The sequence below is a fragment of the Podarcis liolepis genome (genome assembly GCF_965112155.1).
Source record: "Podarcis liolepis genome assembly, chromosome: 2".
Classification (NCBI taxonomy): domain Eukaryota; kingdom Metazoa; phylum Chordata; class Lepidosauria; order Squamata; family Lacertidae; genus Podarcis; species Podarcis liolepis.
This window is the reverse complement of record NC_139555.1, coordinates 45,184,013-45,210,038: the sequence shown is the minus strand read 5'-3', so window position 1 is coordinate 45,210,038 and position 26,026 is coordinate 45,184,013. Positions and strand designations below refer to the sequence as shown.

Genomic DNA, 26,026 nt, shown 5'->3' with positions numbered 1-26,026 from the left:
AGTCTGCCCCACTTCTTCTGTTTCCCCCATCCACCCCAGTCTCAAAACTATAGATTATATTTCTGGAAGCAGCCTGGTCTGCTTAGGCAAATACTGTTGCTGCCTTCCTCTTAGTCTGTGTCTAGTGCTGGAATCCACTTCACTTGCATTGTTCTTACCCAAGATTTTTCTCCTCTCCTCTCCTGCACTTGGACTGACTAGACTATTGGAAAGCAATGGAACCGAGGAGCCGAATTTCAGGCAACACGACCCTATCAACACAAGACGGCATGGAGAGGAGAGGCAGCGTAACAGAAGAGCTGTGTTTGGCGCGTGAGGAAAGCTGAAAGCTAAACGGCGAGGAAGGGTGCAATAGATGGAGGGGGGGGGCCTCTCCAAATGCATAGTCGTGGCAAGGCAGTGACAGAGAGAGACCCTCACGGCAGGAGGATGCTCAGAGAATCGTGCTGCTCCCCCTGCAAAAGCGAGGATGGCATCTCCAGTCTCCAGGTGAAACAAAACGAATGAAATCCACCCAGAGCACCGTCTCCCTTTCAGCAATAACTTTTGCACTCTTCCTCAGCCCGAGCAATCTTGCAAATGCCAGCCGGTGTCCATTCGCTTCCCTCGCCCTCCGACCCCCCCCCCGCAATAAATAAATAAAAGCATCGATAAAGAAAGTCACCAAATCATTAGAAATAATTGCCTGTGGATGCAGCCTGTGGAAAAGGGACACACACACCCCAAGTGCCAAAAGAGAAAAATGCCTTCTCTTCCTCCCATTCACTCCCCATTTCTCTCCTCTTTCTCCCCCTCCCCTTCCCACCACCATTATTTTTTTTCTCTTTTAATAGTTCAAAATGAAAGACCAAAAGCATGGAGGGGGGGGAGATACCCCCCCCACCCGGTCTTCCATGTTAGGCACATCCCTTAAACCCCACATCCAATAATACCGAGAGGCATTTTCCGGAAGACCTCGGCTCCGCGGTCTTGCCTGCTTCTCTTATGCCTGTGGTGGAGACTTGTGGTGTGTGGGGATTGTTGTGGGGGCTTTTCCTCCCCCCGCCGATATAGCAACTTTATACCCTCCCTCCCTCTCTCCGGGAAAAAGGCACCCCCCTCACCACCCTCCCCACCACCTGCAAAATACAAGCCATTCTTGTTGCTGTTTTGCTAGCAGATCGCTTCCCAATGATCTCTCTCTCCCCCCACCCCCATCTCCATCGCCTCTCCTTCTCCCCCCTCCACAAACCCGCTTATCAATCGCCCATCGATCGCTGCGGAATTTCAACCTGGGTAGGGGGTGGGGGTGGGCTGGGTGGGGGGAGACGAGGGGGAGAGAGAGAGAGATCCGCGAATCGTGCCCACCAGGTACCTGCTAGGAGAGCAGCCAGCGCAGCCAGTCCCCTCCATCCACGGAATGCTCTTCCCGGGAAAAGCAGGCGGGTGGGGAGGGTGGGGGCAGCGAGCGGAGCTGCCCAGCAGATGCTCAGGCAAAAGGGAAGAAAGGCACCGTTACCTGGATACCCCGCCGAGGTGCTGGCAAAGTCCGGGAGAATCGCCTGGGAGAATCGCCCAAGATGCCGCGGCTGCTGCTGCTGGCAGGGGAGAGGGCGCCTGGGAGCCGCGAAGAACCGGCTGCTCCGCTCACTCATTTAGGCGCTCTCAGCCATCATGGACTCTGCCGCCGCCGCCGCCGCCGCTGTTGCTGCTGCTGCTGCGGCCGCCGCCGCCGCCGCCGCCGCTTTGCTCTCCGATTTCCAACACCCAAATTCCCTTTCCCGGGGATCCAGATCGCAGCTCTACAACAAAAAGCGTTGCTCTTTACCAAGACAGTAGTAGTACGTCCCGGGGTAAACCGGATGTGAAATAGGCTGTGACTTCATGCCAGGCAGATTTTATTTTAGAAAGGAAGGTGGTACCAAGCTCTCAGCTAGAGACCAATCCGCCCATTTTTTTTTTTTTTAATATGCAGCACAGTTTAACTTCCAGCTCTCTCGCTCTCGCTCTCGCTCGCTCTCTCGCTCTCTAATCCCTTTCTCTCTGGCTGCACACTCAAATCCTTTCTACAATCTGCAGCGCGATTATTATTATTATTGGGGGTGGGGGTGGTTGGAGGGAGGAGGGAGGGGGGATATTTTTAGGACCGGAGGGAGGGGGTGGGAGAGCGACGCTTTGCAAGCTCCGGACAAGATGCAATTGACCAAGCAGTCTATTTTGAAAGCCGGTGCGGTTTATTAAATAAATATTTTTTTTCAAAGTTTTTTTTTTTAAAATAAAAAATAAAAAAAATCACCCACCCTCTCCGATCTGCCTTTCTTGTTATTCAATCTTTTGATCAAATATTCAGTCGGTTCATACATATGAATGAAGGGGAAGTGGGGATCGTTAAAAGACGCCTCTCCCTCTTGTTCCTGTGCATACCCATCGCCTGTATATTATTAGGAAGGCTGGACAGAGCGATCTTATATATATAGTCAGAGATGGGATGTGTTGCTAACTGAAGGAAGGAAGCACGTAGAAAAAGAAGCCGCCCAAGCCGGGTTTCTCGGCACACCTTGAGGCCACTGATAATTGGGAGGCGACGTATTTGTCTGAAGTGATCTTTCTTGGGATGACAAGGCGAAGCGGAGCTTTAGAGGGGATAGGTTGTTATTATTATCATCATCCCGCCACGTTTGGACAGTTCAGCGTGTGCGTGCATAACAGTGAGTGTGAGTGTGAGTGTGTGTGCCTACGCGCATGCCAGTCCTGTTTCTGAATGAACAATTTACTTGCCTTTGCCAAATGATGCAGGAAAGCGATTCTTTAATACCACTTTGAATAAAAGTCCCCTCTCCTGCCAAACAGGCTTTCAATGTCATTGCCTGTTCAAGGATGCATCTGTCACTGTCCAGCAGAATAATAACATCAGGTGGCCAATAAGACACAGTAATACCCTATTAAATACTGGTCTTTTCTCTGGGCTCACGCATGCTTTCCCATAGTTATATCACCCCTTTTTCCTCCCCCCTCCTTTCCCTTACTACCCAGCTGTGGTATTCAGCGTCATATTTTATGAATGGATATATGTTTCTAGAAGCAAGGTACAACAGATGTAATGCAGTCGAAGGATATTGCTCAGCAGCCCTCACTTTCAAGACCGGTGGGAGCTCTCCATGGTACTGGAAATCCTAAATGGCAACGCTAATAGTAGTAAACTGCAAGCAGGAAGTCCTAACGTTTGGGAACATGGTCCACAGAGTAGCGTTTTTGTATGCTATACTGCAAAACCATTCTGCCATGCTGGTCTTTGCTTTTCTTGTGGTGGCTTATCATGTGAGCCTGACATCCCTTAACAGATTATTATGGGCGGAGATGGCGGGATGCCCCTGAAATGAATTTGATACTGATGTCTGACAGTATTGAAATGCATCTGTGTGAGAGATCAAGAAAGTCATATAGATTGCCCCTTCAGAAAGTTTGTTTGTCATTTGATAGAGACTGCAATGTGGGAATCAGATTCATCTGGTACACCATCTAAAACTGTGAGTTTCAGACTGAGTTGATTGAGCACAGATAGCCATGAAAAACAAACATGAGTACCTCCTAAATTATGAAGGTTTTTTGTTTTGTTTTTTAAAAAATGGCACTTCCCTTTTAAGACACTAGAAAGTGGGAACCCAAACTTTCTCACTGAAAATTCCATTTCCCCATCCAGAGAGTTAGTCACTGTCAATCTCCCCATTAATTTCCATGGAACTGAAGGAAGATACGCAGGCACTAAGTTCAGTAGGACCTACACCTAAGAATACATCATAGAAATGCAGCTTTGCTTTCTCTCTGAATTGGACCTCACACATATTTACACTAAACACCCACATTTGACACCTTAGTGTGTCTTGGCTAATTACCAAGTATGTACGGATTTTCAAGCTATCTCATAACAAGGAACCCATTGCACACTGTATTTAGCCCATATTTATGAACATGGACAAACAGCATGAAAATATAGGAAGTGAGATGAAAACACATATTGTCATGTTGTGAAGAAAATATAATCTTTTTTTAAAAACAACAACAACAACAACCTGCCTGTGCATGGTCAAGAAGAGTATATGGTGCCCCATTGCTAGGGATCAAAAAGGAAAATCAACCATCATATGGGCCTTTTTCTTTTCTGTACTTCATCTATCAAGCCTGATATATATTGGCCTGTGGTCCAGGCATGCATGTTCTGTATGCACACCCACTTGATTTTTTGTCTTTGTTTCCCCCCCCCATGTTGTATTTCCAGCAGCTACTTTCCAAAGACCTTCTATGTGCATCCAGCTGAGGATCTCTCCAATTTTATCGCCCTCTAAGAGCACCCACATCAAATGCCCACACTGCTTTTTGTTTCAAATGTGGGAAGTGGGTTCAGTATGGTAAGGGTATTCTGTGAGGCCAGCTACTTGAAATATAATTCTGAAAAACAATTCAGGAATGCATGCATCACCCATTTGAACATGAGCTTTACATACCTATAAAATTAATGCCTAGTTGCATATATCTCCTCAGTGTCTCAGTGATGGTCTCTTGGTGGTGACCTTTTCAAAATACCAAACATGTGCAGCCTAAATACACAAGGTGGATTTTTCATTAACTGCTTGCCCAATGTGGAGATCACTTCCTCCAGAGGTCTAAGATATAGCTCTCTATTTGCTTATAGTGACAATGGATAAGGATGGATAAGGATGACATTCTTGTAGCTCTATCTTCAAGCTACTATAGTCTTAAAATTAAAAATGTTAGTTTGGTATTTCATGTAACCTGAAATGGTGAGAGTAGGTTTACACTGTACTTTCTTTGCATCACATTTTTCTGACTGAATTAGGGCTTCAGTTGTGCAGTCTTGGTTGTTTCTTGGTTTGTTTATGTAAAAAATAGTATGTACAATTACTTGAAAGTAAATCCTACTGAATTAAGTGGACCTAACCACAGAGACTAGGACTTGCCGATCAGAAGGTCAGCAGTTTGAATTCCCGCAATGAGGTGAGCTCCCGTTGCTCGGTCCCTGCTCCTGCTAACCTAGCAGTTCAAAAGCATGCCAAATGCAAGTAGATAAATAGGTACTGCTCCGGCAGGAAGGTAAACAGCATTTCCATGTGCTGCTCTGGTTCTCCAAAAGCAGCTTAGTGATGCTGGCCACATGACCCGAAAGCTGTACGCCGGCTCCCTCGGCCAGTAAAGCGAGATGAGCGCCGCAAACCCAGAGTCATCTGTGACTGGACTTAATGCTCAGAGGTCCTTTTACCTTTAACTTATGAGGAAACAAGCATATGATTGCCTGATACCCCCCCCAAAAAAAACCCTCTCTTTACTAGTAGTCACCAGTTCATTCCAGGTGCCAGTGTCTAGATTATGTTGTTTTGCTTTGTTTATTTTGATATTGGAGCAGGAGAACACCACAAGAAATCATTTCTAAAGAGGTCAATAATAGGATAGTTTCAGGAAATTAAACATTCTCTGTACTACTGAATTAATGTCTAATTCACACACACACACACACACACACACACACACACACACACTTTGGTAATTCTGCCATAGACTTCAAAAGCACATAGCTAGCACTCACAGTGAGTGGCAAATGTTATGTAGTCTATATGTAGCCAGCATGTAACACCCCATTACCTTATTCCAACATAAATGAGACTTTCTGGAAAGCATTGCAACTCTTAGTTAAACATACAAATACTGCAGAAATAGAAGCTTGGGGATTAGGCTGGAGAACTCTTTTTTGTCTGTTGACTGAAACCCATCACAATCTTGGTCAACCTTACAGGGGCTGCATGTCAGTGGTGGGTGAATGGACGTAAAAGGTAAAGGACCTTTGGACAGTTAAGTCCAATCAAAAGCGACTATGGGGTGCGGTGCTCATCACACTTTTCAGGCTGAGGGAGCCAGCGTTTGTCCACAGACAGTACGTTCCTGCCCCAGTGGTACCTATTTATCTACTTGCACTGGCATGCTTTCAAACTGCTAGGTTGGCATAAGCTGGGACAGAGCAACAGGAGCTCACCCCATCATACGGATTTGAACAACAGATGTGAATCTTACTTTTGTGTCATAGGCTATATTCCACTCATGCAAAAGTCAGAGCTTTTTACACCTCATTAGTCCACCCAAGCAAGCAACAAGCATAAACACATTTCAAATACACCCTCTAGGCTGACAAAGGCTGGTGGATGTGGCCTGGGGAGGGACAGATCTTGGGGAAAGTCCCAAGGTCAAGCTAGAGAGTGCTGCATTCAGTTCACAGGCCTGAGGTTCCTCACCACCTCTGCTCTAAGGAATGCCTTCATGGCCGTGGCCTCCTTTAGGAACTTTTTCATATGTGAACTGGGCACACCCCATCAGCTCAATTAAATTACCATACCTTCCATGAAAAGCAAGTGGTAAGGAGAAAGATATAGGAAAAGTCATAGTTCAGTGGCAGACCTGCTTTCATGACACAAGCCGAGACCATTGGCTTGGGCAGCAGGCACAGGGAAGCAATGGATTAGCAACTCCTCTCCTACCTCTCATTTGCTTGCCTTATTATCTGCCCAGCCTGACCCTGATCCTATTGCTGGTACTGACCATCCACTCAACTAGCAAGGCTCCTTCCTGTCTCACTCCTGAGGTCCTTCCTCAGATTAGGCTTTCTGGGCACTGTGGTTGGGATGGTGCCTCTGCCTGCATGGCCATTTGCCACGGGGACTAAAAATGCTTTTTAAACTTTGTGTGTGTGTGTGTAAGTTTGAAGTTGTTTGGTGCTTCCCAGATTGAAAGGCAGATAGGTGGAAAGTCTATTGCAATGAACAAAGCACCTAAAGGGGGGAAAGTAAGCATGTAGCAGGGGGAAAGCAACAGAAAGAAGAGTGTGGTGGCACTGGGAACTGCTCGGGTGGCACAATCTGTTGAACTGGCCCTGGTGTCAGATCATACGTTTGCCTGCAGAAAGTCCCAGGCTCATTTCATGGCACCTAAAGTTAGGGCTTGAAAAGGCTGCTGTGCTGTCTGAAACCCTGGTGTGTAGACAATACTCCGATGGCCCAGTGCTCTGACTCAGAATTAAGCAGCTTTCTATATTTCATATGATAATTAAACTTGGAGCAATAAATTAACGAACATCTTTTTTCCTTCAGCTTTAACTATGAAATATTTGCAAAGAAATAAAAGAATGAAGTGCAGCACTTTATTGCTTTATTCTTCCCTTCAGTCAAATAATCATCCTAATAAATTTAAATCAAATGGGTCACACGTAATATTAAAATTAAGCGCAGAGTGGAAGTGCAGTTGCCAGAAATTGAAACAAAGTGAATAGGTGACATGTACGCTACTAGAGGGGCCTGGATGGTGAATATGACTGGGTGGGAATAGGGAACCTTCTTGCAGGCATGGAATAAAGGCAAGCGAGTCGGCTGGAGGACGGCGGAGGAATGAAGTACTATATCATCCCAGCACAGAAAGTGAGTTGGTTGCCAGAGGAGGAAACTCCCTCTTCCATGCCAAGCAGAGCAATACAGTGGGCTGCTGGAGGAGGGGCAGAGCCAGCCCTGAATGCTAGTACAATTCTTTTTCTTTTTGCAAGCTAGTAACTTTTATGGGCTTATTTACAAGGCAGACGTTTTATTAAAACTGTCAGTGTTGCACCAGACATGTGGTGAGCTAAGATCTGGTTATACTATAAAGCATCAGGAGATCATCACACAACAAGGGCAGCTGCTCTAAAATACTGAGCCAAACCACATTTCCCCAGGGTAGGATTGTGGGACTGCTCATTCCCACACAAACTCAAGCACACCACTTACCTCCAAAGGGAGGTGAGAGCTTGGCATTGGCATTGTGTTCTTTCTGGCACCAGGTTGTTTTTATTTATTTATTTCTGGCCTCTTTCTATCAATTTCAGTAAATGACGAAACTAAACTAAACATGTTGATATACAGATAAACTATCCAGAGTGAGGATTCAAATGGTACGTACCAAATACAGAAGCATAACGCAGAGTTTATTAAACAGTGTCCCTCAGAGATTACTTAGGAGTAATGTGTGCCTGCCACATTGGAATCTGAGACACAGGAAAATGCATTAGTGATGTCCCTTATTAACACAGACCCATGCTTAAAATTTTTTATAATATTGTTGTAGATGATTTATTGTGGTTTTGGTTTATTGCTCCTCAGAGTGTGTTGCTTTTGTTTTTATTCCAAAATACACCATTGGGACCAACCAAAATGGCACAAAAGTGTGACGAGCTTTCGAGTTCCCCAGAGCTCTTCATTAGGGAAGCTGTTACAGGAAGCAGGTGGTAAGGGGACAAGGAAAAAGAAAGGAGGAAAGCATAAACATTAGGCTGATACTCTAGCTATGAGTTCAGCTTGTAGATTCCATTCCGGTATAGAGATTTGAAACTAAATTATTCCCTCCCTGGTGCTACAGACATCTTGCGACACATCTAGGATTCTGGCATGAAGAAGAAGAAGAAGAGAAGAGTTTGGATTTGATATCCCGCCTTTCACTCCCCTTCAGGAGTCTCAAAGCGGCTAACATTCTCCTTTCCCTTCCTCCCCCACAACAAACACTCTGTGAGGTGAGTGGGGCTGAGAGACTTCAGAGAAGTGTGACTGGCCCAAGGTCACCCAGCAGCTGCATGTGGAGGAGCGGGGACGCGAACCCGGTTCCCCAGATTACGAGGCTACCGCTCTTAACCACTACACCACTACACCAACCAGTGACTCCTCCCACCCCAGTCTCTGAGAATTTAATATTGTGTTCCTATTTGGAATTTTTATGTCAAGGCCCTTGGACCCATCACTAAACGAATTGCAACTAAATGTATGAATTACACCAACTGAAATATATAGGGCTGTATTCAACACTGCACACACAGAGTTCTCCTCCTTTTCCTCTTCCCAGGATCTCAAAATCTGCTGCACTAGCAAGACAGCCGTGTTGAATATGACCCATGATTCCTCTCAAATGAGCCCAGAGTAGCAATCACACAAGTGATAAAAACAATGTCTTATAAATATCTTAAAACTGTTCCAGAACAGATGCAGACTGGGAAACATCTCTTCTTAAATGGCTTGTTGGAAGAGGAAGGTCTTCAATAGGTGCCTAGAAGGCAACAGGAACAGTGCCTGTCTAATATCAAACAGGAGGGAATTCCAAAGACTTCAGGTTGCATTCTCCCATTCTTATCCCTGATAAAGATGCCCAAGGCTGATCCAATCCCATAACCAGGTTTGAATCCAATTTGAAATGTGTCACAAACCAATGGATCCAGACTGGGCTTTTTCAGGAGTCCTTGGACAGTGGTCTCAATTGCTCCAAAATCTGCCAGGATCCAAGTCTTTTGTGTGAAATGAGTTACAGATTTGGCTGATTAGCATCAGGCATACCTCTTCATGGTTTGGACTGCAGAGGAAGACAGCTGGAGAGTGGCACATGCAATCAGTGGGATGCTCAGTATTTAGTGTTCTCTTCGAGCATCATGCCAATAGCACTGTGCTTCATCATCTGCACCAGCTTTGTATGCCGGTACAGGGGAGGATTTGGACAAAGCAGACAGCCACACTTCATATGCAATTACTATGCTGCAATAGGTCTGTCAGAAAAGTATGAACCTGATAGGCTCCATTTAGTAGCTCCCCTTGCTCCCTTTCTCTCTCCAGGGAATTTGTTCTTTTAATCTTTCTCCTTCTTCCCCAAAGAATGTGCAAGTATGAAGAGAAGTGTGGCTACAGCTGTTTTCAAGGGTCTTATTTACACACTTGTCAAACGAGCGCAGACACAAAACAATTCACCATCAAGGAAAATCGGATGTGACCAGGGTTTTCATACCTTCTTTATTTAGCTATTATGTAAACATACCCAAAAAATATTCTGCAATCCTTTGCTAAAATATTCCTCCTGTTCCATTTTAATGTGAGGTATATGGGCTTTCTATTTGGATAGATATGTCCACCAGCCTAACACAATGTGTGTTTTATGAATGCTGAAGCAGCTCGTTGTAGATCAAACACCCAAATGATGATATAAATCCCAGAGTAATTCTGCACACTCTGTACATGGCTGTCATAGTTGTTGATGTGACTGGAGTTTTAACCGCTCCTAATCATGACACAGAGACAATGTTTACATTATATCAGGGGAGTCCTCACATTCCATCTTTCTTTTCAAAGTCACCTTTCTCATGAAATAATCCCTGTGGAATTCAGCAGGGCAAATGCAGAGCTGCCTAGTCTTTTTCCTCCTTTTATGTTTAAATTTTAATTCAAGTTCATAAAAGAGCTCACTAAATCAAAAAATTAATTGGTATTTATAGGGTGATGATATGTCACATTTATATTGGTTCCAGTAGTAGATAGGTAGCCGTGTTGGTCTGCCATAGTCAAAATAAAAAAATTCCTTCCAGTAGCACCTTAAAGACCAACTAAGTTAGTTCTTGGTATGAGCTTTCGTGTGCATGCACACTTCTTCAGATACACATCTGAATAAGTGTATCTGAAGAAGTGTGCATGCACACGAAAGCTCATACCAAGAACTAACTTAGTTGGTCTTTAAGGTGCTACTGGAAGGAATTTTTTTATTTATATTGGTGTTATTGTTCTCCCACTGCAGATGTGGGAGCCAATGCTGAAAGATGGTGACCCCCATCATGAGTTCATAGTAGATGCAAGACCTGAAATAGGGACTTTCCAGATGACCACTCAGTCTCAGGGCCCATGAATGGAAAATCAGTATTTTTGCAGAAGACCTCTATAGGAAAGAAATGAAAGAGGTGAAGACAGTAGTAATGATATCTGGTTAATAACAATTCAGTTTACTATTTGGATATTTGTTACTGTTCCATGAAAATCACAATATGTGCTGCATCAGAATGAAGGCTTTGAACATAGCCAAAGAAACATTTTTTATTGTTTTTAACCTCTCTTGCAATTCATCCTGAGCTTTGACCTGCCTGACTTTCTTCCTGCAACTGTTGGCTTCTCATGCATACTTTTCCTTCATGGTTTCCCCTTTCTTCCATGTCTTATACATGCCCTTCTTAAATCTCAGCTCATCTGTAAGCTTTTTATGCAGTCACACTGGTTTCCTTAGACGCCTCCTATTTTTCTTTCTTGTTGAAATTGTCTGCATTTGTGTCCTCAGCATTTTACTTTAAGAAACTTCCATCCATCTTGGACTCCCTTCTCTTTAAGTATTTCTGACCATGGGGTCTCACTCAGTAGTTCCTTAAGCTCTTTGAAATCAGCCTTCTTATAATCCAGACTGCATGTTAGACAACACTCAGCTTTCCCATGCCTCTGTATAATGAAACCCAAGAAGATATAAACATTTCCTCTCAAGGCTCCCAATACTTCCACGTTGTTGATCAGTTCCTCCCTGTTGGTGAGGACCAGGTCCAAAATAAATGATCCCCTTGTTTCCTCTTCCACCTTCTGGGAAATGAAATTGTCAGTGAGACAATGGAAGAATTTATTGGACCATCCATTCTCTGCAGAATTTGAGTTCTAGCAGATATTGGAGCAGTTGAAGTCTCCCATGACTACTATCTTTCTCCTTTTTGAATACTTGGTAATCTGTATCATCCAAGTCTTCAGACTGACTTGGAGGTCTATAGCAGACACCTATAGCTGTAATTTGAATATATTTCTGTGTATGGATAAAAAAGCATGATACGGCTATGCACTAAATCTGAGGCTTAGTTCATAAAGCAGCATTTGTTCCACCAGTAGTAAGAAACCAAATGCTTAATCACATTATACAGAATTATAGTACCATAAATTTCTGCACTGAATGGCTGGTGCCAATGGCCATATGACTGCATGATTGATGCTACATACATTGAATAAAGACAGTGACATGCTCCAGCCTCTCAAATATAACAAACAACTCTGTTTTCCTTCACATGCCAAATCAGATACATAATGAGCATTGTCAGGAAGATGAGACTGATACAAATTACAACTCATGGGTTAGCGATCCACCATGTGCATACAGATAAAACAAATTAGCACATGAAACAACAACATTTGAAACATTAGAGACTATACCATGAGTCTAGTGATCTGGCAGATGGTAACTAGAGGTGGTCTATTCTTGGCCTTCTTTCTCTGATGTAAAAAGAAAAGGTGGAGGCTCCACAGAAGAAATAAAAGTCACTCTTATAAAGGCATTAGGTATAATTTTAAAAAACAGAATTGAGCCTGCATTCAGATGGCACTTTACTTGATCTTTCCAATGTTTCCTTAACTGTTAATTTTAGCATCTTTTGTGATCTATCACATGATGTAAAATATACTTCTAGTGCATTCTAGTATACATTTCATGCTCATTTATTTCTGTATTAATTGTTTACTGAAAAATCCATTTGCAACCCTGGAAGACCATAATGTAACGGGAGTTCTGCTCACATAATGAAATTCCGGGCGGTATTTTGGCATACTGCCCAGTGAATCATGGGAGGAACAGAAGCATACATGCCTGGTGAAGGTGGGGGAGTTGCAACATGTCCAATGACGTTCATTGTTGTGTCACACCCCACCCACTGGTGCAAATGAAATGTATTGCTACATGGCAGCGTATCAATCAAAAAGCCACAGCTCCATAATGCAACAGGTACTGTAGTGTAAAAGGAACACTGGAAATCAGGACAGAAGTGTCAGCATTCTAACCAGTAAAACTAATGCAATGAATCACCCACCTGAATGCAGACTTATTGAAACAGCAACAGTAATAATTGTGTTTCCCCAAATTCCCCACTCCTGTGAACTGTGATGTTGAATATCCTCCACATATTATCTGCCCTACTAGAATGTATATTACTTGCATTTGCCATGCAACAATAACAGATGTTCGTATTTGGTATCTAACCATTGATATTTCCAGTATATGACCACTAACATGACATTCATTGAAGAGACATTTCGTATTTGTCAGGATGTTTTACTACTCTTTCACTTTGGAAGTGGAAAAGTCATCCAAATCAACTTCAAATAGATGGAAAAAATACACTGTAATATTTGGAAATATTTAAATATGCATGAAATGACAAATGTAATAAACCTCATTGGATAAGTAGAGAATCTCAAGCCACAGTTTTTTGCTAATCAAATCACATACATGGATCCATAAGTTGTCTGGCACAAACATCTATTAAGCCTGGTAATGGAAATGTACTTGTTCTATCACTTTATAATTATATGATTAAAATAGTTCTTGGCCTCAGTAGACATGCAGTGCAATAGGACTAGACACGACGACAGACAAGTGTGCCTTCCTTTTGATTTGCACCCCTGTTGCATTCTAATAAGTGCTTCAAAGTGAAGTTTGTTCAGTGGTTTAGGGGGGAAATGGCCACTTGGGGCAGAAAGCAGAGCTGGGGTTTGTTGAAAAGGGCAGAGCTATCCAACCCTTTAAATAGTAGACTTTTTAGCTGCAATGCAAAGTACTTTATGTATTCCAGACTTCACATAAGGAGCACTGAAACCTTTCCCCCCCCCCCCAGGTGATACATTACACAAGCCCCCTGGTCATCTTTGCCAGACCACTTGTGACCATGGACAGAGCCGGTCCTACCATTAGACAGAGTGAGTCAGCCACCTCAGGTGGAAGCTGGGGGCAGGGAGCAGCAAAAAGGTATTGGAGGTCAAAGCTGTATGTGCCACAAGGCCTGACTATGACCTGCCCTCATGGGCAGTGTAGGATGCTGTCCATCACCAGTACTAATGTAAGATTCGGCTGCCAATCTAGTCGACTTCTGTGCATGTAATGAGTTGGATAGCACTTTATCCTTCTCTTCAAGCAGCAAAGTATCTTGGGGCAATCCTGTATGGGAAGTCACTCTGCGAGTCTGGAGAACTCTATTTGTAACCTACCTCACAGAATTGTTGTGAAGATAGAAGGGAAGGGTAACTGTATGTGCTGCCTTCAGTGCTTTGGAAGAAAGATGGAATACTGGTATTAATATTTTAAAGTCAGTACTGAAAATGCTGAAATTAAAATAAGCTTTTCATGTTTCCTCTTTCCTAAACATCTGCCCAAAGGCTTGCTCCTGGTAGTAGGGTGCTAACATGGATTTTCATAATTATAAAAATTATCTGGCATTCAGATTGTGCCACTAAATCTTCATTGCATTTAAAATGGCAGTTGGATTCTTTTCCAGAGTGAGAATGCATTGGCCAGATATTATGACTAACTGTCTGTCTTGGGTCATTTACATTAACTGGATTTTTAGTACTTTAATAATGCATCTGTCTGAAGGTACGAGCTTTATAGTTGTCAGCCAAAGGTCTTGTAAGACCTTTTCCGTCATCTGTAATATCAAAAGAAGAGAAAATAGGGTCATTGTTCCAAACAATTGCAATTCTGCCATCAATTCCCATCATGGCCTGCATCCTACTTAAAATTAAAGAAAGCCAACTTCTCATGTCCTTTGTATATCACAAAAAATAGCATAATAAATTTACAGTAATATCTACAACACATGGTTCATTATTAGGGGTCAATTTATAAGTTCTTGGTTCATGAATTGGTTTAAACAAAAACAAATGGGAAACAGGACAAAACAGACAAAGGGACTAGGAAAACAGGTAGGATAAGAAGCCTCTAAATGCAGCCCTAATCCTAGTCCTATGTTAAACGACTGGGGTGTAGAGGAGTGCAATCTCTTCCTCTATGGATCACAAGTGGTCTTGTAAGAAGGGCTTTTCGAGAGCTGATAGGGGAGGGGTATGTCTAGTTTACATGCAGCGGAAAACCTGAGTCACAGTATATGTGTGGAGACCACTCACACTGATGATGCATAGAAACTGTTTTCTGACACTGCTGGTAGCATATTTAAATTCACTTGGCAGTCTAAGCACATGAGCTCGTATTTGAAAAAGGTTTACTGCTGAAGGTTATACTGTGCTTTTTCAACAAACCATAAATCTGCAGCCGGTTAAGACTCCTGGACAATAAAACAGGAGGCAAATCTGGTAGGCATGGTCCACTGAAAAAAAGGTAAATGTTGTTGTTTTTTAATGAACAAATTAGCTGAATATGGCTTGCTCAGTTTTGTTAATGAAGGCTGTACAGAAGAGAATTTTTACTGCAGTCCTTTTTACTCTGTGCTGACTTTGCCAAATCTCTCCCTTCCTTCCCTTCCCTTCCCCACCCCATCAGCCTTTTTTTCAGTTTTTGAACATGAGCAAAGGCCTGCACTGTAACAGTTTCAATTTTCTGAATATCATGGGAGAACATCAAATAACTTGGACAATCAAAGGGATGTTTGATGTTTCGAGCAGACACCATGAGAATGGTCTTAGCAGAGATAAATCTGTTAAGCTTATTCGGGCAAAATAATCAAGCTGATCTTGCATGTGCCCAAAAGGGGCTTCTAATGAAATCTCTAGAAATTGTATTTTGCCCCTTTACATAAAAGCCCAATTCCCAACCCTGCCAAGCCAATACATTTTAACTGATCTACAGCCTGATCCTTAATGCATGGCTCAGCTGTTTGACTTCAACAGCTCTCATTTCCAAATAATGTAGAGCTAGAATGGCACTTTTCAAGTGCAAAGGACCATTTTTATATCATGGCTCCTCTCCCACGGAACTCCAGCATGTGGCAGAGGCTCCTGGGCTATGCTCTGGGATGATTGCTCAGTGCTTATGCTGCCCAGGATTTGGTGCACTGGCCAATATTTAGAAGTCTGATTTTGGAGGATAGCTGTGTTAGGTTCCCATGCTGTTTTAGAAAGTGCAAATTGGAGAGGTTTACCTTTAAGTGCTAAGCTGAATTGTATTTCAGTGCCCTTTCCTACTGGGAATCATGACATTTAGCCCCCATGATCCCTGGTGGGGAGAAAAATGCTGCTCGTGTTACGATTATTATTATTTATTGAATTTTTATACTGCCCTATACCTGGAGGTCTCAGGGCGGTTCACGTAAAAAGATCACAGTATATAAAATAAAAATAAAAGCAATAACCCAATAATACCCCCCCCCAAAAAGCCACATTTTAAAAGGGTATGGGATGTTGATCAGGTCAAACCAAAGGCCTGGTTAAAAAGGAATGTTTTTGCCTGATGCCTAAAGGTATATAATGAAGGTGCCAGGTGAACTTCCCTGGGGAGAGCATTCCACAGACGAAGAGCCACTGCAGAGAAGGCCCGTTCTCATGTTGCCACCCTCCGGACCTCTCGAGGAGGCAGCACATGAAGGAGGCCTCAGAAGATGATCTCAGGGTCCGGGTAAGTTCATATGGAACAAAGATGGAAGCATCTTTGCTTCTCATACAGTCAAGGGCAGAGGAGAGCCAGGCAAGTCTCCCCAATGTGAGAGCCAGTGTGGTGTAGTGGTTAAGAGCGGTAGTCACGTAATCTGGGGAACCGGGTTTGCGTCTCCGCTCCTCCACATGCAGCTGCTGGGTGACCTTGGGCCAGTCACACTTCTCTGAAGTCTCTCAGCCCCACTCACTTCACAGAGTGTTTGTTGTGGGGGAGGAAGGGAAAGAAGAAGAGAAGAAGAAGAAGAGTTTGGATTTGATATCCCGCTTTATCACTACCCTAAGGAGTCTCAAAGTGGCTAACATTCTCCTTTCTCTTCCTCCCCCACAACAAACGTTAGCCGCTTTGAGACTCCTTCGGGTAGTGATAAAGCGGGATATCAAATCCAAACTCTTCTTCCCCTGCCATATCTACTGGTGTACGTGTGTTTGTGTCCAGGTGCTTTATTGCATGCAACAGAAGGAATAAGACCTTTCTGAGGAGTTTCAAGCATCCATATAGAATACTTGATAGGGCCAAGATTCATGGGGGGGGGGCAAGCACAAGGTCATTCGTCCATCCCTGCACAGGCACACCCTACTTTTCCTACCTATTTTCCAGACCCCATCATCATTACTATTATTATATCACCTTCCACATTAATATCTCAAGGCAATGTTTAAAACACAATGAAAGCAACAAAAATACAGTTTCAAACAATGCAAAGGATAGCAAAATCAATTTTTTTAAAAAAAAAAACCAAATGGGCACCTATGGCAGAGACCTTTTCAACCAGCTGCGAAAGCTTGGCAGAACAAAAACATCTTCCACTGTTTCTGGAAAGTGCAGATAATGGGTTTCTGTTGCATCTGGAGAGGAATGATGCTTCACTCTGTCTGTCCTTAGTCTGCTAATTCTGCCTTCCTAACTGCTTTTTTCAGTCCTGAATATGCCTCCTGAAATTTTTGCTCCCATTCCACTGGGACTCTTAACTTGAGCACCCTACACTTCTGGCTGCTCAGGTGGCAGTGCTAAATACAGATGTCTACATAGCTTAATCCAATAACGTGCAGCGATGCAAAATCAACAGTCACTCTTTTTTCAATGAGAAAATAGAATTAATGGGTCCCACATATCCTCTTAAATCTCTGCGCCCCAGAAATGCTTTCAAATAAAGATTTTAAAACAAAACTGTTTTCCACCCCATGCCATTAGGCTATTACTCATTCTGAAGCTACTATTAATTCCCTAGGGCTTGGATAAAAGATAGCACATTAACAAGCATATTCTTGTTTAACAAGTACGTGTGTGTGTGTGTGTGTGTGTGTGTGTGTGTGTGTGTCTGCTGGTTTATTAGTCCATGCTGCATTCTTAAGAATAAGGGAGCTTAGGAGTTATTCCTTCTATGAGGGCTATGTTCTGCCTTCCATAGGCGTTTGGCTGGCCACTGAGAGAATTAGACGGGCCATTGGCCTGGTCCAGCGAACTCTTCTTAAGTGCCCTGTATCTATGAAGCATAAATTATTGTAACCCATGGCATTTTCTTGTTTTTACTTTTTTCTCATTTAAAAGCCAATAATGGCGATAAAATTAAGCACCCACACTATGAGGCTAAGCACCCAAAATATGGGAGATGCTGGTGATTCTCAGATGGAAGTAAATATCCTACTCTGGGAAGCTGGATGGAAGGTTGGGTCTATGTGGGTTCACTGCTGGAATCAAGCCTTCACCCAATGCAGCCCTAACCTCACTTCCACCTTGCCTTGCCCAAGTCCCATCAGGTAAGCTACAGTGACACCACCACAGTGGCTGCTACCAACAGGGGCGGAGGAAGGGGTGTGTGGTGGGGGCGGACCACCCCAGGTGTCACCACTGAGGGGGGGTGACAAAATGCCGGGCGGCACTCATTGAGGGGCCTGCACCGCGCCCGAGCCACGCGTCTCTCCCGGGAGTGACGTGGTGGCTTGGGCGCCCGCAGGCTCTGCACTGCCCCAAACAGTCCGCTCACCACATCCCCCTCAGCTGTAGGGTGGCTGAGTGCAGTGGCGTAGCGTGGGTTCTCAGCACCCGGGGCAAGGCAAGTAATTTGCGCCCCCTGACCCGGGGCAAGGCAAGTAATTTGCGCCCCCTAACCCGAGTCTCTTCCGCGCCCCCCAGATGTTGCGCCAGGTGCAGCAGGCCCCCCTGCACCCCCCACGCTAAGCCACTGCTCCCACCACAAGTCTTCAGGACAGCCATCTGAAGGCTGGCACGGGGAGAAGGTCTCTCCACCCCACCGCCAGGCTTCGGAGGAGGTCCGAGGACAGTGGGGTTCCTGCTTCCTCCAGGAGGGCTGGCCAAACGCGCCCCCCCAAATGTTGCGCCCGGTGCGGCCGGCACCCCTGGCACCCCCCACGCTACGCCACTGGCTGAGTGGGAGGAGGCAGGCAGACTCCTCGAAGGCCCTGTGGAGTGTTCTGCCCCAGCTCTCCCTGTCCCATGGGCAGCTGGCCCCGCCCCTGGGCTCAGGGCACGCACGCCGCCCCAGGCACCCAATCGGCTTGCTAGCCGCTGGCTCCTGACCATCATTAACTCAGCCCTAAAGCCTCACCCGCCTTTCTGTAGCTGTAAACGTTGGTTTGTGTTATGCCATCTGAATGGGGAGCAAAATCCATTCCTACCTTCTGCAGCCAATAAGACAACCAACCAAACAAGCAAGAATTTTACTTCCAGTGTTGCCTTCCTTAGGTCACGGCCCATGTCAAAGCAGTAAGTAAATCTCCTCTCTGCTGAGCAGCTACAATGGTAACAGCCCATCTGTCCGCCTGTGGTATTTAAAAGATGGGGAGTTATTTCCCAAGACTCTAAGCGACAACCACAATATAGATTTTAATATACGGAATATGTTGTAATTGCTAATAACGGGTGGCGAGGCAATAGGTTAGTACACAGTAAGAACCCTTTCTCCCTTGGGGAAGCATGGTAATTATGTGATAAAACTGCTGCCCTGGGAACTTGACGACTGGGCACCAGCTCCTCATTCTGTATGCAACACTGCAGAAAATCATAATGCAGCCAACAACAGTATTTCATTATTTTGCGTGGCCAATCTCAAATTCCTCTACAGCAGTTCAACTTGTACAGTAATTTTGAGGAAGGAGTTGCTATTGTCTGCAGCCCATTGAAAACAAGTACTTGTTTAGCCCCACTGATGGGCAAATGTAAAATTAAGACTGCAATCCTATGTCCACTTAACTAGGCGTAATCCCTATTGAACTTAGTGGAATTTACTTCTGAATAAAAATGCATAGGATCGTGCAGATAGCTTATTAAAATTCAAGACTGGATTACTGTCATGCACTCTATGTGGGACTTCCCTTGCACTTGAGCCAGAAGCCGCAGTTAGTGTGGAATGCTGCAACATGGCTGCTGACAGGAGTGAGACCCTGTCTGCATAGAACACATCTGCTCAGAAATCTGCACTCGTATGCCACAGGGTTAAGTTCAAGGTGTTGCTAAAAGTACACAACACCCTTAACAGCTTGGGATCAGTTTACTTGCAGGATCAGCTTGCCTCGCACATGCCCACTTAACTGTTTCGATCTGCAGAACTGGCATCGTTACTGGTGCCACATAATACACATTCTGCAGTTGTAAGAAATTGATCCTGTACTTTGGAATTCCCTGCCTATTGACATCAGGCAGTGTCCTTTGTTTACTTTTTCTGGTGGATACTCAAAACGTTTTTATACAGGCAAGCCTATCCAGGCATGTGTAGAAATTACTCTTTTTCGGTTCCGCTGATTTTTAACACATTTTAGATACTTGCTTTTAACTTTTTTATTGAGATTTTTAATGTCTTATTTTATATTTTTGTAAACCACTTAGAGGTTCTCTTACAATCAAGAAGTATATAAATTGTGTTAAATAAACACATAAAATCAATAACATTGTTCGTTTCATTATTGTTTCCTTGGTATATTTATACTGCGCCTAGGATTGCCAACTTCTGATTTCTCTAGACCACTCATGAACAAATGCTGCAAACAAAGATCAATGACCGCATTAAGTATTAGAATATAGTGAAAGCAACTACTTTGATATTTAACATATATCACTGTTAAGACAGGACAGAGTAATGTATCTATTGGTTGTACTCACATGTACTTATAATAGGGAAAAGAGATCAAGTGCATGAGCAAAAGGTTCATGAAGAAAGTAGGGAAAACTGCAGCCCAATACAGATTTGTATCATCGGTTTTCTCGTTTGCTTGCACTTCAATGAATTGGTTTGCTCCTAATGGCTCAATGTTTAACAAGTATTAAAGGCCACAAATGTGTGTGCATAGTTTTCAAATGATGAAAGCGATGCATCTTGGCATACAAAGTACTACGTTAAACAAAAGCTTTTTCATCAAATTATAGTTACGACTCTCTCAGGCCGCAGAATTCTGTTTACCGCCAACAGGAAATTGAAAATCTTACTTAATGGAGAAAATCCTTCCTATTATCTAAGTAATGATGTTGAAAAAGGCAATAGGGATGGGGAAGGAATTTGGTGGTCTGCTTTTTGCAGCAGACCAACCCAATGCAATGACCCCAAACATGCTTGCTATTAGGAACATGCCTATTAGGTTAAGTATTTCTCTGGATTTTGCAATGCAGGTTTGCCCCCAAAATGCATGCACAAAAATATGTCCTTTACTCCCTTGAAATGAACTGAAATGCATTGAAAAATGTGTGTTTTAAGATATAGTTCATACAGATACAGGGGAATACATCAATTTTGGTTTCTAATTTTTCCATTCTTAAATTCAGTTCTTCACATTTCCACAACAGTTTGTGATTTGTAAAAAAAATCTCCAAGTATACAAATTGTTGCAAAGCAATGTTCCCTAATATAATGCATTTTGAATACTACTTTCAGTAATATATTTATTACGATAGTCTATATAATGTAATGCACTAAGGGGATTGATGGTGATGGTGCTGAAGTAGCAGTTGGCTGAAAAAATTGCTTAGGCTTTACTTAAAACTCCACACAGACTCTAGAGGCAAGAAAATGTCTACAGGTCAGCCAGGTTGATGTTGGGACCCTAGCAAAGTCTCGGTGCATGGATGAGAAAGGGATGTCTAGGTCTAGAGGATGCCTGTGGGGTTAGGCAAAAATGCTTCCCTTTAAGAAGTGTCCAAATGAGAAAGACAGAAAAGAGATGAAACCTGGGAAGGGGGTAGGGAATGTGATGAAAATAAGGCCTGCAAAACAAGAATTTGAGGAGCTTATTGCTAGAAGTATTACAAGAAACAATGAATGTTCATTATAACACATCAAACGCAGAAATCCAACGAGGGAGGCAATATGACAGTTATATGACAAAGGTGTGAAAGGATTTCTAAAGGAGGATAGGGAGATTGCTGAGAAGCTAAATGAATTATCTGCATCAATTTTCACAGAAGAAAATATTGGACAGATACACTGCCTGAACTGTGTGTTTCTTTGTTTTTTTGGATGAGACATCTGAAGAAGTAAAACGATGCTATGGTATGGATCCCCAATAAATCACCAGGTCTAGATAGCATATATACAAGTTCTTCAAAGAGTTCAAATGTGAAATGGTCAAGCTGTTACCAAAAATATGCAATGATATAAATAGGTCCCCTTACCAAAGGACGAGGAGACCCATACATGAATCTTAAAATATGGACCTTTCAGGAAGCTAATAAATGACTGAGTTGCCTGATTCTCTTAAGCATAATTTACTAAGCATATAAAAGAACAACCTTGCTGTTGACAAACTAGAGCAATATAGGCAATTACAAATCCTGCTTCATCATGCTTTTAACTGTACAGTGGGAATCTGGCAGATATTGTAAACTTGTGCTTCATGGAAGATAGCTGTGAAAATATTGATTTGGGTGTTTATGCGGGAGAGGCTATTTTGTCTGGAAGTGCCATCCTTTATTCAATGCAGACAAGAGGGACACTGTGTTCATCATATGAGACCCTTCTTCATGTGCTCTCTCAGGGCAGAGAGTGGCAATGTGACAAGAGACCTTTCCAATGGTGGCTCCCCATTTGTAAAATGCTCTCCCCAGGAAAGCACGCCTAGCACCATCATCGGCTGCTTATAATTGGGAGGGTAGTTTGATAGGTCAGTGGTCCTTTAAGTAGGCAGGGTAGGACTACGGTAGACAACTGTGTAGGACTTCTTCCTTTTAAATATGTGTCTTTGGATCAGTATGTGAGTTTTTGTTTATTGCTCCATTTAAATGTTATTTTAATGTCTTTATCAGTTCTATATTTAATTGTATAAGTTGCACTGAGAAACCTGAGTGCAAAAATGTGCAATAATATATTTTTTTCATTTCTTCTTCTGAAACTTCTGAGAAGTGCAGCTTGAAAAACATCCTAGAGACCATGCTGCTAGCTCATTATTCCCCAAGCTTAGTGCAAGTGAGGGAGTCTTTCCCCCTTTGAGTCTTGGAAAGCAGGATGACCTTTTGACCTCTCACTGCACCTCCACGCAAATTGGCGAAGGCTCAGGAGAAGGATTGGTGGATGGAGCAGGGTGGATGGAGAGTTTGGACTGTGTTGGTGCACTGGTGCAGTTAATGCAGTACTCTTGCCAGGACACCCTTGCAGTCCCAACCTCACTCCTGCCCTGCCCTGCCCTGCCCTAGCCCTGCCTGCTCTCCTGCTTAAAATTAGAGCAAGTGCAGGGTTGAGAATAAGGGAATATTATAGAAACACACACAATAAAAACCTGTGCTGCCAGAGTATGCCTCCCCAAAACAGAAAGATGTAGAAGACATGATGAATTTAGCCGGCACTAACTGCTTCATCTGGGCAATTGTCAATGTAAAACATAGAAGGTGCTTTGAGACATCAAGTTAGAGCTAGATATTGGTTTCTTTTCTTCTCTTCCTCTTTCAGAATGCCTTGGATGGTATAGTGTCATCATATAATGAAATGCTCAGCTTCAGAGAACTGCACAGAGCTGGGGCAAAAGGCTCTTCCCTCTCTCACTGCAGTCATGTGAAAAGTCCTTCATTAACGAGGATACTTAGATCGCCATATGATCCTGCTAATCAAAAAATACTTGAGAAGAGCAAAGAGTTTAATGATGTGTTGTTAATAGTAGCATAATGTAGAGTTTTTAAAACAGTTTAAATGAGTGAGGTTTTGATCATCGATGTTCTAAATCTGTATCTAGCATCAGCTACAATAAACCATCTCTGAATATTTTTGCATAGCAACTGTTGCTAAGAAAGATCTGAAAGCCTAAACCAAAATTCAGAAGAACTCGCATCCCAGCAGCATTTCAAGCAGCCGGAGAAGACTAAATATACATAGTCAAATGACTGGCTTCCTTAAATATTGTTATTTTTAGATGTTTCGAATTTGGGGGGAGGGGGAATGATTCATTACAGAGAAATATTCTTTCTATATTACAGAGACAGAAGTTGTGAGATGACTAGATCCAGATGCCATCACAACTAGTTCTAAGATATCAGCGTTCCTTCATTGGTTTGTAGTCACCTTAAACACCCAACTGTTCTGAGACTCGAAATTGCCTGTCTCCATTCTAGAGATGTTTTGAAACCCCACACTCTGACCAATTCTTCTGGCTATATCAAAAATCTTCAAGCTTATCTAAACTTTCCTTAGATGTTTTGATTAAGAAGGCTCCCCAAAATTCATTTTGAATTTTGCTTTGGGGGGAATTGCTACAGCAGCTCTGTCACCTCTTTTTTAAAAACCACTCATCACCAACCGTAGTGGGGTGCCTGATTTCTCATCCAGTGCAAAGTGTAGCCCTCCAACTACATTTCCTAATTTTACAGTAGCCTCCTGATGGTAGGATGGGGCAATGCAGGTCTTTACTGATCTGAAGTTGTCTGGTGCAGTTAAATAGTTCAGATGCTCTTGCATCCTGTGGAAATCTAGCTCACCCTAACACTGTCAAGTTTGCAACTAGTGGGAAAACAAAGAAGCATGGGCAAAAAGTGAGTGCCACCTTTTAAATTCAATGGGACTTAATCCTCAGTATGCTTAGCACTGGAGCATTAGCTCTAAGTTTACTTGGTGTCTTCCTTTTTTTAAAAAAAAACACCTGTTGCTACTAAATAAATATATATAGCAAGCTGAGCAGTTAATGTGCATAACAACCAGTTATTGTGCATATTCATCAAGGCTCATGGAGAATGTGCACATAACCCTTCTGTCAAAAGCAAATTGTGTACATTTCCTGGTAAATATACATAATCCTCAATAGGCCTTGGGAAATGTGCATATATTCACTACATTTTGTACATTCTCCAGGCAATATGAACATTCACTGGTCAGTATGCACAGTCTCCAAGAAACATGCCTTTCCCCCTGTTTTTTGTTCATAAGGGTCCCCTCCTTAGGCTGCTCCTGGCCTATTATCTAATATTACATGGACCACAACACACTTTCCCACTGAGCAGCCAAGCAACATGTAGAATGGGGGACTCCAGGTAAAGATTAACTATTTTTGAAGTCAAGGCCCCTTTTCATCACTCTTAGCTGTTCCCCAGACAGCTGAGCAGCTCAAGGGGGGTTGCAGAGAAAGTAAAGTAAACTAAAATGCAAGCTGCCCCTCAAAATTTGCAGTTCTTCCAATTTTGCAGTGCAGTTCTCGATTTTGTTTTAAAATGTATATAACGATGCACATATTAGGGCACACCTGTAGATTAGTGAAAATAGCATACCAAAATGCATTTAATGGGGGACATATATATACATTGCAACATTAGCATGTATATTTAACAAGATTGCATAACAAATTACGTATATTGAGAAAAATGCACGAGAGTTTGTTTGTTTGTATGTTTTAATCGCTAACTGATGTGGGATTGGGGCAAAATGAAATTGCCCTAGTGGTATTAGAAAGTGAAAGCTATGAACATTGAGAGATTCATCCATTCCTACATTTGAATGCCTTGCAAACCCCTCTGCTAGCCTCTGGCCAACGGTCAGTGCCTCTGGCCTCCATTGCCAAATGTAGACATGAAACTATGCTCAATATTATGAGCAAAGATGGTGACCTATTATTCCTTTTCTTCCACCAGCAAGAGGTATATAATGGCTATGAGAAGGAGCTAGTTTAGCTTCTTCTAAATGAGTGCTACAGCCTAAGTGGAGCAGCAGCAATATATTGTAGGTGTAATGGACTAACCTGAATTATATATGTCCATTCTTGTAATTCATTTGGGGATTTGGAGCAATTTAAAGATATATGTTTGGTTCCTGTGTTCCATGAAAGCAAAACAACATCCAGAAAATATTATGTTGAGCTACTTTCAAGTGTTCCGCATTTTAAAAACAAGCACTCAAAATGTTAATAAAATGTATTCAGTCACCTGCTTCCTCCAAAAAAGCTTTAAAAATATGTAGCTCTAGCTGGGTTTTTGAACCAGTTCAAGGCAAATTTCCAGACTTTAATGGCCATTATGTACCAGAACAAAAATTTTATCCCACAGTGCTGAGAAGGTGATCATTTTGCTACCATACAGAATCTGTTCATTTAATTCATAAAACTCTTGGGCTGTGTCTAGAATATAACATACCATTTAGTCACCCTTCTTAGAGAAGCTATAAAACAGCCTGCATCTGGCTTTTTGCCCTTCCCAACGATGTTATTTTGTTATATATTTCCACACAATTCTAAAGTGGTGCTTCCTTGCCAGTAACAGCAGCATGTATATAGTAATAATAAAAAAACTGAAAGCTGTTTTGTATTCTACATAGGAGTCCCATCTCCAAAGCCAGAGACATTGT

The 26,026-nt window shown here is 42.9% G+C and overlaps 1 protein-coding gene across 6 annotated transcripts in view; it reads right to left on the bottom strand.

Moving 5' to 3' along the window:
• Positions 1 to 2,373, bottom strand: part of GABRA1 (gamma-aminobutyric acid type A receptor subunit alpha1) — a 37,480-nt gene extending 35,107 nt beyond the window's left edge. Inside the window, exons 1-2 of one of the 6 annotated variants that reach the window (XM_083482426.1) lie at positions 2,280 to 2,373; positions 1,499 to 1,781 (exon numbers count right to left, since the gene is read on the bottom strand). The gene's annotated coding sequence lies outside the window, so the exon portion shown is untranslated. Of the gene's footprint in view, positions 1 to 158; positions 550 to 685; positions 765 to 932; positions 1,047 to 1,354; positions 1,451 to 1,498; positions 2,028 to 2,279 lie in introns of those variants that run through there. The other 5 variants (XM_083482427.1, XM_083482428.1, XM_083482429.1 and 2 more) reach the window with 5 other exon arrangements.
• Positions 2,374 to 26,026: the final 23,653 nt, after the last annotated feature.